The 14,888-nt window shown below is 37.4% G+C and overlaps 1 protein-coding gene across 2 annotated transcripts in view; it reads left to right on the top strand.

Annotated features, from left to right (window-relative positions):
* The window catches only part of LOC131439359 (ecdysone receptor), a 632,366-nt gene that overhangs the window by 92,022 nt on the left and 525,456 nt on the right, over nt 1-14,888 (top strand). For both annotated transcript variants that reach the window (XM_058610274.1, XM_058610275.1), the window contains one exon: nt 11,307-12,377. The gene's annotated coding sequence lies outside the window, so the exon portion shown is untranslated. The remainder of the gene's footprint in view (nt 1-11,306; nt 12,378-14,888) is intronic.

The following is a 14,888-nucleotide window of genomic DNA, read 5'->3' as shown; positions in this document are numbered from 1 at the left end:
TTGAATTTAATTCTGTCCAACCCAGGGGCGTTATTGTTACAAGACAAGTGTGCTATAGAAAATTCCATCATTGAAAATGGGTAATTAATAAAACCATTATTTGGAGGAGATTCCCGTATAATGCTCTGCGTAGGAACAGAATCTGGGCAAACTTTCCTAGCAAAGTCAAATATCTATCGGTTCGAGTATTCATCACTCTCATTGCCCACGTTACGATTCCTCATTCGTCTGGCCGTATTCCAAAGAGTGCTCATTGAGGTTTCTCTTGACAAACCTTCGACAAAATGTCTCCAATAGCTACATTTTTTGGCTCGAAGTATGCTCTTGTACTTGGTTTCTAAAACCATAAGTTTTTCAAAATTCTGAGGAGTTCCTCCTCCCCGTTTTAGAAACGTCTTGCAAGCATTTTGTTTTGCGAGTTTAGCCTCTGAGCACTCTTTGTCCCACCAGTGGTTGGGAGGCCTTCTGTTAGTCGTTGGCCCAGGAAAGCGTTTAGTTTGGGATTGTTCTGCGGCCTCCAGAATCGAACAAACGAGGAAGTCATATTCTTCAAGTGGAGGGAGCTCTTCCATTGAATTCAAAATACTAGAGATTCTACTTTGGTATTTAATCCAGTCGATATTTTTTGTCAAATCATATGGAATACTAGCTGAATTAGCAATACATTTGTTACAGCTAATTGAGATGATGATTGGTAAATGATCGCTACCGTGTAAATCAGGCAATATTTTCCAGGTGCAATCTAGTCGAATTGATGTTGAGCAAAGAGATAGATCTAATGCACTTGGGCGTGCAGGAGGTCTTGGGATCCGTGTCATGCTACCCATATTTAATACCGTCATGCTAAAATTGTCACAAATGTTTTGTATTAAAGATGATCTGCTATCATTGTAAACGGAACCCCACATCATTCCGTGCGAATTTAAATCCCCCAGAATCAATCGTGGAGCAGGAAGGGCTTCAACCATTTCATTAAGCTGTCGCTGTCCAACTTGTGCTTTTGGAGGAATATAAACCGAAGCTATGCAAATATCTTTGCCTTTAATGTTTATTTGGCAAGCAACAACTTCTATACTAGAAGTTGAAGGGATGTTTAATCTATAAAAGGAACAGCATTTCTTAATTCCCAAAAGCACTCCACCATACGGAGAGTCTCTATCGAGACGTATAATGTTAAAATCATTAAAATTTAAAGCTATGTTTGAAGTAAGCCATGTTTCGCATAAAGCAAATACATCACATTTTTGACTATGCAATAAAATTTTAAATGAATCAAGTTTTGGCATGATGCTTCGACAATTCCACTGCAGGACAGTGATTGTATCATTTGCGGCGGGTGATAAATTATCCATCAAAAGATACAAAACCTGAGACAATTGGCCATTGAGCTGATAACTGCTTCAAAAAATTTCTAGCTATTGGAAGGAATGCCATTATGAGGGTCTTTAAGGGTTCAGATATATTGAATGCTGAGAAAATCCATTCAACAATTTCCGAAAACTTCAGTAATCCTGTTGGTGGCTGTGAAATGGCGCCCACAGGATTATTACCTTTTTCTGTGCTAGATCCTGGATTGGTTTGTGAATTTGACAAACCAGGAGGCACAGTCTTTGGTTTTGACTTTTTTTGTTTAACACGGGGATCTTTTTTTGAAGATGAAACTTTAGGTGTCTTTTTTGGTAATTTGGAAGAAGACTTCTTTCTCTTAACTGACCCTTGGGTAGTGATAAACGAATTACCTTCACTATTTTCGTCAGAGTCAGAGTCCTCTGTTTCCTCTAGATTTGAAAACCCGTTTTCGGTTTCCAAAGGGGGGACATCAATGACCGTTTTAAGCATTTCTGCATATGTGCGCTTAGACCGTGCTTTTAAAGAAAGCTTAATTTTGTCTTTGTGCACTTTAAATGCAGTGCATACTGAAATATCCTCATGAGGACTTTCCCCACAATAAATACATTTTTCAATTTCCTTGTTGCAATCATTATCTTTATGAGGTCCTTCACACTTAATACATTTTGGTTTATTGCTACAGTAAGTAGCTGTGTGTCCGAATTTTTTGCAGTTCGTACAATTCATTACATTTGGAACAAAAAGCCGAACAGGGAGGCGAATTTCATCGACATAGACATGGGACGGCAACGCAGATCCGGCAAATGTCACTCGAAACGAGTCTGATGGGCGATAAACTTTTTTTCCCTCTTCATAAACTACTGAGTACAGTTGTTTGCACTCCAGTATTTTCACACCCTCAAGCATAGAGTTCTTGAAACGACCAACACCATGCTTGAGTAAATCATCTACCGAAAGACTCGCTTCGGTAACAACACCGTCAATTTCGACATCTTTGGAGGGTATGTAAACTTTATACTCTTTATTGAAATGTTCCGAAGAGACAATATTATTCGCGTGTTTCAAATTATTTACCACAACACGAATTTTATCGTTATTTACTTTTATGATCTCTTTGATTGAAGAGAATCGTGATGTCAAACCTTTAGAAATTTGGTAAATGTTTAATGGCTTTGATATACGTCTAAAAAAGACTATCCAAGGCCCAGAAGAGCTCTCCTGATATTTTTTCGTTCGTGGGGGTATAGGATTCATGCTAGGATTTACGTCCATGGATTCATCCATCACATTAAAATTTTTAATCAAACTTTAAAGTAAAAAATGAAACCAACACTACACAGTACTCAATCAAAAGGAAAAGAAAAAACTTCTACCTTGAAATTGTTGTCTATCTCCGTTGCACTGCCGTGTAGATCCTCGTTGCTCTAGATGTTCTTGTTGGATGCTGATTGTTGGATGTGATGCTACTGCTACCTGACATCCAGCACCACTCGATTTCCGATTTACTTTTGTCTTCGCCAGCTGCAACCAGCGCAGGTCACCGGTGTATACCTGCGTGTTGTATGGCAGTGGAAAGACCGAGTTGTCTTGTCTCCTTCTTCCTTGTGCTCCGCACCGATATGCTTCTGCACCGAAGTGCCTTCGCACCGGTGTGCCTTTGCACTCTCCTGCTTCTGTGTGCCTTTGCACTCTTCTTCTTTAATGTGCCTTTGCACTCTTCTGCTCAGCACTTGTGGCTGTATATTGTGGCCTGGGTAGAGCTTGGGAAACGCCCTTTGTTGTTTCCTTCACCAGCTTGGCCCAGCACTAGGGCTCTCTTATGCAGCACGATTTTACGTTTTAACGGCTGCTGCCAACAGGTCTCTACCTGTAGTTCAACTGTTGTCGTATTTAACGCGTGTAAACTAACCAGCGTTATTAAACTGTACGCTTCTATACACAACCTTCTCGGTTGAACGGCTATTACTGAATGACTCATGTATTTTGTTTCTGACGCATTTATGGCCAGTCCGATACGCCTAGCTTCAGCTTTCAGTCCGATGTATGTAGGTTTCCGCCATCTTCTCAAGGTTACGTGTCACAATATCAATATCGTCAGCGAAGCCAAAAAGTTGTACGGAATTTCGAAAGATCGTGCCACTCGTGTCGATCCTCGCTCTTCGAATCACACCTTCCAGGGCAATATTGAACAAGATACAAGAAAGTCCGTCACCTTGACATAGCCTTCTCCGAGTTTCGGAGGACTCGAAAGCGTCCCAGATACTCGAACGTAGCACATCACTCTATCCATCGTTGCTTTGACCAATCGCGTCAGTACTCGCAATTTTCCTACCGTATTCCGCAGTCCATTACGGTTCGGTACGTCTCGCATGCAAGTTTTGTCCAAATGCATTTTTTTCGCCACATCTTTTATAGAACTGTTTGGATTTCTCTTGAAAGCAAGAGCTACCCGTTTGTGATTCTTTTTCAAAATACGGAAATCTGTATTGGTCGTTTTGATCCTTCCGTTAAACGTTCTTTGTACCGGTTGAGATATCGCAGATTGTGCAATTCCAAGATTCCTACCGGATGACAAGATGAGAGAGATTACGCCGCTGCTGTTCTTCCGACTCCATCTTCGAAATGATTCAAAACTACCACTGTAACTTACACAATATAAACAATATACATTGTCATCATCTTTACGTTTCGTCTTAGACTCGTCAGTGCATAACAGTTTATGTTGAACTGTTATGTCACCTGCAGCTCAACAAAAACCCACTAGGCAGACATAAAATTATTGCTACATAAACTGTTATGTACTGACGAGTCCAAGACGAAACGTTAAGATAATGAAATTGACGGAAAAATCGACAAGTTTGCACTCACCGACGACTGACGCTGAACGTAGTATACGATATGTGACATTTAGTGTTCGAGTTATTGCAAGTGGCCTTTTTCGTCACCGTCTCTCGTAGTTGAATACAATTGTTGTGCGTTTGCTAGATTACGGAACTTTCTGATTCAATATCATTTTGTTGAGATCACACCGTTTAGAAGAAACAGCCAAATATTTCTGCAGGATTCTGGCATTTTCCAAATCTTGAATAAAATAGAACAATAAAAACTCGTGAAAAGTTCAAATCATTCAAACTTCAAGTTACATTTTTCTAGTCTCGTCTGAAATTCGGCAGAGTGAAAACTACGGTTGAGTAAACGAAGGTTCAGTTATGGTTCTAGTGTAGTAGAAGTTGTTTTCCAAAATATAGTCTTTATATTCTCAGTTCATTAGATTGATCCCGGGTTGACGGTTCAATACCTAGCGCACGGGTCTTAACATACAAGCCAGTTGTCGTATGTTTGAGTCCCGACCTGAAAAGATTCTTAGCGTCAGTAGAATCGTAGTACTAGCCTGTACGCCGTTTCTGTACGCTAAGAATTGGCAAATTCCATAAAAGAAATGTAATGCCATGAATGTACAAAATATAATCATTTCATGTTTTGAGATTGAAGTATAGACTTGTCGGTCTCATGTCCTGTAAGGTATATTTATCAAAGATTTCGGTATTTTTTTTATAGGTTTCGTTTTCATATCTGCAAAATCAATCATTAAAAAATCCAATTGTCCGGTGCTGCCTACTTTTTACATATAATCTTAAAACCCATTAGTCGATAAGTGACCAACCTAAATCACGTCTTCGCTCTTGAAACAAAAGGCGCAATCTAGTTTCGCCGGCTGGATGTTGCAGTTATTCAACTGTAAACGGTTATTATTACTTCACACCAACAAAGCATGGGGTAGTGAGTGGTAGCGCAATCGGCCCATGTTCAAAGTCAACCTGAGCAATTCGCACCAGCCGTTGGTATCTAAAACCGGTACCCTTCCGTGCGCCATTTCCTTTCGTTCTTTATTGTTATACAACACGAGCTAGGATTTTTTCTTATTTCTCGTTTCTTCTCTATGTTATCGTTTTTCTGTCTGCTATGCGGTTACTATTACTGTATGATTTTAACAGTTTCGTTTGTAGTTTAAATTGTTTCGCGAAAGCTCATACACACAAACAATAATGATGGGTTATTCATGAATTTGCTGTTCGATGAAACCAATTAAATTAACCTTGTGATCAAAGTTTCTTTACTGTAGAGTGGCTCAAAATTCCCGCTGGTAGAGACTATACTGGGCGGGAGACGAGGTTGATTGCTGTGGTGGGTACGTTTGGTGATGACAGGGTGGCGGCCACTAAACTACAAAGGCTTTAGAGTACACATAAAACATAAACGAAATTCTTGAAAAATAAACTACAGCTACCTATGCGATTGTTAACATTAATAAAGTAGAAACTATACAATCAAAATCAATCTCTATGTCGATATTCATAATACGTTAATTATCAACGGTTTTTTGTTGCGGTCAAGAGGAAAGTCAGTCAAATGGAGATGAGTGTAAAAAGAAAATCATGGAAAATGCCTAGTAGTCATATCGTGCTTTAGAGAACAATAGTTCAAATCTGTAATTCAACTATCTCAAAAAGATTGAAAAAGTTTAAGGGTCGGCTTAGTTTAGACCAACTTCACGTGGCAGAAAGATTACCGTGAGTAGAAAAAAGACGAAAGGATCCTGATTTTGTATGAACATTTCAATACGTTGTATTGCCAAAATAGGTCAACGCTTTGCAATGTTACGTTCAGTAGGTCTAGGCAGTAAATTTATTACATGCCTAAAAGGTTCGAAGCTTCACAAATCGCTTCGAATAGCTGGACACGGGAAAGTTGATCAGGTATAGTTGTAGAGTGATTACAAAGCTAAGCTCACTTTCAACGATTTTCAGAGCAGGAATTTTGTACCTGAAGAGACTAATTTAAAGTGGATGATCGTTTTAAAAGAAGATAATAACGACCAATTGAGGAATTTTGGGCATTAACGAAGGCACATCTTAGGAAACATGTCTCGGCAGCCGAAACCATTCAACAGTTCGAAAAAGATTGGAAAAAAGTGTCAAAACTTGTCGCCAAGAAGTCTGTACGGAATTTAATGAGGAACGTTCGCTAGAAGGTGCGCCAGCTAATCTACAATGGCTAAGTAGCAAATGTTGAGAATAATATTCTGTTGTTGTAGACTAATATTATCAGTATATCGAATAAAATTTGGATATCGAATAAAACACTTGTGAATTATTGACAGCGAAATCAAAGTGCGTCCATACTTTCTGGGACAGTCTTTATATTTTTAGAAAATTCAACGCAAGTAAAACGTCCTTATACCTAAACTGCATATTGTATTTTTATAGAGTATCAAGTTTTGAAAAGTATTCCCAACAATTCACGATGGAATCGGAATAATATCACTTCTTGTTTTTAAAAATGAATCCATGCAAAATTAATGGATTGGTATACTGAAGACACGCGCAAAGTTTCATCCAAATTGGAGCAAGTCAATCCTGATTTTGTCACCTTTGCCACCGGAATTTCTCTAACGTGGAACTTTACATTCGGTTCCAACAGACAACGCATTCGATATGTAAGGTACAGGTCAGTTCCTCTACAGCCTTATGCATACTAAAGACTCATCCGTGTCGTGACTCAAAAATTCAAAGCTACGACAACTGGATTGTCCTCCGAAGCACCGAGCGCCGCTGGCTTTATTGTTCAGTTCCATTTACTCGGTCAATTTAAAAGTGCAACTACGGGTGGCTCACATCATTTCGATAACTGAGTTGACGTACATTCTTCAATACAATACAATCTATCAGTCAGTTCCATGTTCTCTTCGGTACAGTCAGATGTCGCTTCTAGTCTAGCTGTTACCTTAGATATAATAATGTAACACATGGACTAAAAAGTCCCGGGCCTAACAAAGAGAACACGATTTTTTTGGTTCAAAATTAACTTTATTCATTAACGTAATCTCCATCAAGATCAACGCAATCGTTCCAGCGCCGCCTCTAACATTTCAATACAACTTTTGTAGAACGATTTATTTTTTGCCTCAAAATTTCTGTTGTTTCTGAGGGAGCGGAGTCTCCATAACACTTTTCAAGCCATTGCTTCGCTTGAAAGTTATTTTTTTCCACCAAGAAGCAGTGTAAAATTAAAACACGAAACTGTTTTTGATCCATTGTTCTGAAATACCAAAAGTAGCGTCACTCTTAGCACAATAACTCACAAACTAATGAACAGCTGTCTTTAAAAGGTTAGTATTAACTGTAAAAAAGATGACTGCAATATAAAAATAGTGCCATCTATGTGTTAGGCCCGGGACTTTTCAGTCCATGTGTTATATGTTAACGACCCGCATGAACCGATACCATAAATCAACTATACGAAATATAGAACAAACGTTACCCGATCAGATGTGTTTATCAAAATTGTATCAAATTTTGATTTTATAAATAACACAAAATCCATCCGAATTTGATATAAATTCACTATGGATAGTGGTTAAAATATCAAGATTTGATATCAAACATTTGTATTGAATGTATCTGATTATATCTAAGATTATTTTTATGTGAAATAATATTATTTATTATTTGGTTTGATTGGTTTGGTTTGTGTACTGTAAATTACAGTTTATTTGCTTTTTCTTTCAGTAAGAGAATAATAATTATCATTTCGCTATAATGTTTGAAACACACAATTTCTTGATCTTAGTTCTATATATAAATAAATATCAATACTGATAAATCAAATTTTGGTACAATTTACACCGAATTGTCTATGGAGTGCAAAACTATACATCTTAATTATATGTCTTTTTTAATATAAACAACAAAACGAGATACAATTTTAATACAATTCAGATATGGTTTTCTGATCGGGTAAGGTAGTATGGCTTGGATGATACATGGAATAGAGCTTATGGTACTTTTACATGCGGGAAGATTCAAAGATCATCCAAAATCGTTTTTTTAAACCGCTGTATCTCGAGAACCGTAGCATATAGCAAAACTTTAATTAATATCTTTTTCATTGGAAATTTAGCGTTCTTTCATAAAGTGTTGTTGATAAATATGAAAAGAAGTAAAGGTTTGTCATAATTTTCGAAACTTCACATTATTTTGAAAATATGCAACTTTTTTCAAATATTATTTCTCCAACTTGACAATATTTTACTTTGGACTTCAGTTACAACATATCAAAAAATAAAAAAAAAACACATTATTTATGTTTGTATTTTAGGTGATCTGTAAAAATAAATCAAGCGAAATTTTTTTTTCAACAGCACGAATTTTTTTTACATGGTCCTTATAATTACCTAAACCATTTCAGAAGATACCAAATCGAACGGACCCACTGTTTCTGAAATAGATATTAAGGTCTGAGGACAGAGGGCCACGTGTTGAGTTTTAAATCGACCACGTGGGTCGCTCAATTCCCTTTGCGCATCGTATTTCTCTTGTACTCTATCGTATATGAGCAGACTGCACCGGGTTCCCAGCATACATGTTATTATTTTGATGAGAAGTTTAATCTATCGTATGGGTCGGACATTACATGGATTCCAATGAACAATGAAAAAATATTCAACTTTCACAAAGATTGAATGTCTGTGTGTTTGGCAGCTCGACAAGAGCCAATTTTATTTTTTCAGAATGCTATCAGGAAACCAAAGCAAAAAAAATGGCGGATGCATTGAAACTGACTTTGTTTCACAGAAAAATACAAGACTTTATTTTTATCGCGATAACATATATGTTTTTATGTACAAATCGCATCTAAACTAAATTATCTAGACTTTGTCACGGTAGATTTATGATACAAGCCTTCAAAGCCGAGATATTCGATGAACAAGTTATGCATTTCCGAGCGTTCCAATTTTCAGCAGTTCTTCAGTCATAAAAAAATAAGGAGTGTATCGATAGGTAGTTAGCAACATTCAAATAGTTATTACTCTGAAATGGCTTAATTTTTTGCAGCGTGTTTTGCGGTGACATGTTTGTTTACGTGTCAATAACAGCTGCGCAATCGATTGGTTTCGGTACGGTTTATCGTTTCAATGATGAGTCGAATTGATCCGGAAACGCGAAAGAAAATTCTGCACACTTGGTGCTCAGAAAATGGTGTCACGTACAACGAAATTGCAAAACGGGTGAAAGTGCACCACACCAATGTCAAAAATATTATCGAGAAGTTCGGTAAGACCCTTTCCATGAAGGATTTGCCCCGATCCGGTAGGAAAACGGGTCCCAGCCAGCCCGGACTTAAAAGTGGTTGAGTACATCAGGAAAAACCCATCGGCGTCGACGCGGGATTTGGCCAAGCAGTTCAACACCATCATCGGGATGATTCAACGGATCAAAGTTCGGAACTCCCTGAAAACGTACAAGAAACAAAAGGTGCCGAAAAAGTCCCTGGTACAGCAAGAACCTGGACGACGCTGACACCACGGTGGCGATGGAAAAGTTTGGGCAGAAGGTGTTGAAGGTGTCTGGCAAGCATTTTGTGCCTGTGGTTTGCGGTCGTCGATTTTCTTCACGAAGAGCACAATTAACGCCAAGGTGTACGAGAAAGAATGTTTGAAGAAGAGAATGCTGCCACTGTACATAAAGCATAAGGCTCATCCTTTCTTCTGGCCGGATTTGGCTTCAGCCCACTACACCAACTCCGTTCTACAGTGGTTGTCAAAAAATAATGTACAATTCGTGGAAAAGGACATCAACCCACCGAACTGCCCTGATCTTCGGCCAATTGAAAGGTATTGGGCAATTGTCAAGCGGCATTTTCGGAAGGAAGATACAGTGTCCCAAAACATGCAGAAGTTCATAAAAATAAACTGGACAGTTGCCACCAGCAAAGTCACAAAAGTAACTCTGCAGAATTTAATGAAGAATGTCAAGTCCAAAGTGCGAGCGTTTCACAGAAACTAGGATTCTCTTCAATATAATCAGTGAAATTCATAAAAATGTAATTTTTCTACAATATATCGAAAACTGATGTCAAAATATGTTTTTTTTTCGCCTTTTTATTCAATAGTCAATGTTGCTAACTACTTTTCGATACACTCCTTACAACACGACCGCGAAACTGAATGAATCATTCTGAAAATTTCACAGAATATTCTCATCTAAATTTCGAAGACATTGTCAGGTGGGTTTTTATATATATTTTGCACCGTTTCCAAGAAAATTTAATTTGAAACGGAAAAATAGCAAAAAACCTACCACTTTACGGTACTGTCCTCAGCCCTTAATGAAAATTTTCAAGGGATATTTGCTTTGTCCCATTATGCAAAATTTGAACCAAATAAAAAAATACAAAAATAAAATTTCAAAAAAAAATTAGCGGTGTAATTGCTCTATGGTCAATTATATTACCTTTCTATAGAGGAAGGTGAAAAAGTGACGCAATAGTTTCGATGGAGATTTAATCGCTATTTGCAGAGACACCTCTCGAAAAAAATGCATTATTAAATGGGGCACCAGGTATGTTGTATACATGTGCTAAACATTCACAGAGGGCATATAGAAGCCAGTTGCAAGTTGGAGTATGTTCGAGCTCCGACCTTGAAGGTTTTTTTAGTGTCAGTACGTCAGTCTATTGCAACAGAAGGTCAAATTCTACAAAAGGAATGTAATACCAAGGCTTTGCTTTTGCTCGTCGAGTTGCTTCTGCAGCGTGGTTTCAGGGCAGCTCAATGATAGAGCTGTTCCACGGATTGAAAAGTATGCTGAAGTCCTGCACCTAGTCTTTTACTATTTCTTGTGTTTGATTTCCGTTACTTCATTCATTTATATTCTGCAATCTGTTTCACGTTGGATATGAGAAGATAGTTTGTATTGATTTCATTTACATGAATAATAAATGTATAAAATTTTTTTATGGAGCTCGTTAGTTGTTTAAGTGAAGAGTTATGATAATTAAAAATATGAAACTTTACTTTTGAGTTGCAGCGTTTTAATTCAAATTAGACTTTTTTAAGAAGAAGCCAATGAGAATCACAACAAAATTTTACTAATCTTCGTTTTTTTCACTTCCAGATAATACTTCCAACCACCAGTGCTGCCGACAGTGAATCCAGAAAAAAACCACTCAAACCATCCAGTGTTGCGTGGTGTACGTAATCGAAAAAAACGATTACTGATCGATATAAAAGCATGTGAGCGAAAGAATAAATACCATTTCAAAGTTTATGCGTTAAGGATCCAGAAAAATCTCATTCAAAAGATTTTTAATTATCATAAGTGTGTCTAACCAGTGCTTCTAAAGTCTAGTAAAGTAAAAAAAGCAATTGTAAATTGAACACAATCTAGCATAACGACAAGTGAATTGAATGTTTCCAACAGAATCTCCGGCATTCGAATACCAAATAAGTGAAATATTGTGTCGAATAAAAGCTAACGAAAACACCAAGGCGTGGAAGTGAAAACCCCAGACAAATCATTAACCCAGTATACAACCACCCAGTCAGTCAGTCAGTCAGTCATTCAGTTAATCTGTTAGTGTTGTTTAGTGTTATTTACCTTCTCGCGGTGCTAGTATGCGTCAACAGTTGCGGGAAAAGCAGCAGTTAGAGGTACGACAGAGGAAAACACTCATTTTTACTACACAAACCAAGCAAGCCCAGTTCGCAATCCTCGACGTTTAGTAGAAGCTGGAGCAAGAAAAAAAAACGCTATTTGAAGAAGTGGTGAGGAAAACGCAATCGCAAAAGTAAATGTCCTGAGGTAAACAAAGCTGAAAGCAAAAAAAAATAAAAGTTTCCGTTTGTGTGGTTTTGTGTCTCGTCGCGTATGTCTGAGTGCGTCCGTAACCGCAGAAGTTACGAGTCTACAAAGTTTAGTGCTTGTGTTTTTGTTCTGTTCGTGGTACTCGAGAAAAAAAGAAGTGAAAATTTACAACTGGTTCATCATCAGCTTGCTGCTATCGACTGCTGCTACTATGCCGGGTGAGAATCAAGTGCAAAACTAGAAGACTGCTCCGAATCGTCACTCAGATTTTGTGACCTACCGAAAAGGTTTACCGTGACTGCGAGAAAGAAGTGACTTGTCCGATTTGATTGAAGCCCACCTGTATTCCGCATTTGGCCCGAGCTGGAACGTTTAAACAAGGTAAGTTAATTTTAACATGCTGTGAATTAAATCCCATGTTTGCACATTTTTTTACTACTATTAAAGTATTCTAGTGAGGATGTTTCCCACTACATACTACTGTACATTTGAAGTATTTCATAAATTCAAACTGCTTGTGAATACATTGAAGACGTATCGCCAAAAACTTATTGGATGAGTCAAATGTTAAACGACCGCAATATTACTGCACATCAGAATGGATCAGCTATTGATTTTTCTCTTTTTACCTTTTTGTAACATTCAAAGTGCAATACTCAAACATAATCATATTCCGATCCCTGAGTGCTCTATGTATTGACGATAGATGAATCTTCAGCATAGGGTAAAAAGACAAACTAGAATTAAAAAAAAATCTGCTAGACTCAGACCAGTCGGCGTCAACAGTATCTATGGCGAAACGCATCCGGAAGTGGATATTTTGGCAAGCGCAACCGAAAAATATCCTTTTGGTTCGGTCAGCAGAAATATGCCTCATACCAGAACTATTATTTTTCGGTTGAATTCATTTCACATTAGTATCATTTACAAAAGAGAAACTCTGGTTTACTACATACTTGGTTCTCGGTTTGTTGTATGTGGTTTAAAACATCACCCTTTTTATCAGGGTGTTTTACATCCAGATTGACCTCCTCCATTTGGTAAACTGTGCCATATTTGCACATGCAGTATTTAATTAGATGGGAAACGAGAAAATAAGACATCACCATCGTCGCAATTCCTCTTGTCTATTCAAAATATTACGTATAGCAAGACAGGACCGAATCATCCTGCGAACAGAATACAGATCTTTCGGATTCTTGAGGCAGCCAAAATCATTTATATTTAAAGAATTTTTATTCTGGCTTATTTGCTTTAGCTTAACGTAGTTGATTGTAGAATTTAATATACAAAATTTGTTACTATCCATCTAGTGTTGTAATGATGTCTTTCTCAAATCACTCCTATTTTCATAAATATTCATGAAGGATCCTCAAGAAAACTGTTTTTTTTTAATTTTTAATAAGAACAAGAAAATTTATATACGCATAAACTAGCATAACCTTTTCAATTTGTAAACAGTTTTGAACCAAATCTTCATGATTTTTGTCGTGAATACGACTTACTTTACTATGGGGTGCCTTTTCAAAATTTACCCTCTGAGAGAGTGATAAGTTTTTAATCGTGAATATCTCTTGTTGTATCTAACGAATCAACATAATTTTTGCTACATGCCATCGGAAATATGATCACAATTTAATGATAAAATATTCAGTTGTTTGGCATAATCTCAAATAATTCAAAATTAAACTTTTCTGAAATGTTTGGTATAAACGAGTATCAAAGAGGATGATAATTCATAAGGCGCGTTTGCCTTTCTCGTATTTTTAAAGCTCATAGCTCCGTGATCTGTGAAAGGATTTATATAATCTAACTACCAATAGAATCGAAATTTTTCAACTTAAGCGTGTATAGAAAAAGCATTGAAGTATTTCAATAGTACACTATTGAAAAACCTGTCTTATTTTAACCATGTCAACACCAGCCAATCAGAACGCGTTCTGAGGAAGAGAACAAAATATCTGCTGCTGTACAACAAATCGTTCGAGAAAATGTTCCGAACAGTGTTTAATATCGTAGTGAGTTCCACAATTTGGTCCTTCTGAAAGGCAGGAATGAATCCCGTACAGCATCCGGATAGTTTCTTTCAATGAAATGCAAATCCGGAATGAAATAATCGAAATTAAAATTCTATATGCTGCTATTTTATAGCCGTTAGGACCGCCCATTAGTGAAAAAGCTACAAACGAAATCAGGTAAAAACAAACCTCTCAACAAAAATTGGATCAGTTTGGATTCTATCGCCACTGCGAGCAGATGTATTTTGTGTCGTTTGCAAAGCTAGTTTCGCTTCCGACAAGAGCGATTACGTCACAGCTGCCAGTCATTTGCATTGGTGAAAAAGCAACGGTGGAGATCATTGCACAAAATTTCTTGCTCGCAAATCGAAGGGAAATATCCTCAGTTTAGTGCAAATCTAGAACTGTTTGATTTGATTTTTGCACTTTTTGCTGTGTGAAATTCACAGTAATCTAGATCAAATGAAGCCTTCTTTGTTTTTGCGAAATATGTGGAAAAGGGGAATACTTGCATAATTCATACAATTGATCAACTAATTGATATTCGGAAGTGTTAAGGAACATGTCAGTTGCTTTCGTATTCACGACATGCAGTTATGTCTCTGACATTACCCATCCGCCTTTTTTTCCGCTTTTGCATTGTCGCTCTAAATGACGGTTTGAAATTTTGAACACACTTTATCCAGCATTTCCGGAACCGAAGGTTGGATCGGGATAAAATTCAACAGGACCCGAAGACCATGAAGTTTGCCTTCCTGAACCGGGGTAACCCATGAGACCATAAGTCATTTCATTTGAGAGAAGGCTCGTTTCGAATGCTTCTGACAACTAGTTCCTAGAAACAGAAACTGACGACCGATATAGCCAAAGTCAA

Source organism: Malaya genurostris, chromosome 3 (assembly GCF_030247185.1).
Source record: "Malaya genurostris strain Urasoe2022 chromosome 3, Malgen_1.1, whole genome shotgun sequence".
NCBI lineage: Eukaryota > Metazoa > Arthropoda > Insecta > Diptera > Culicidae > Malaya > Malaya genurostris.
Note: the sequence above shows the minus strand (reverse complement) of the source record. Positions and strands in the feature narration are given on the sequence as shown.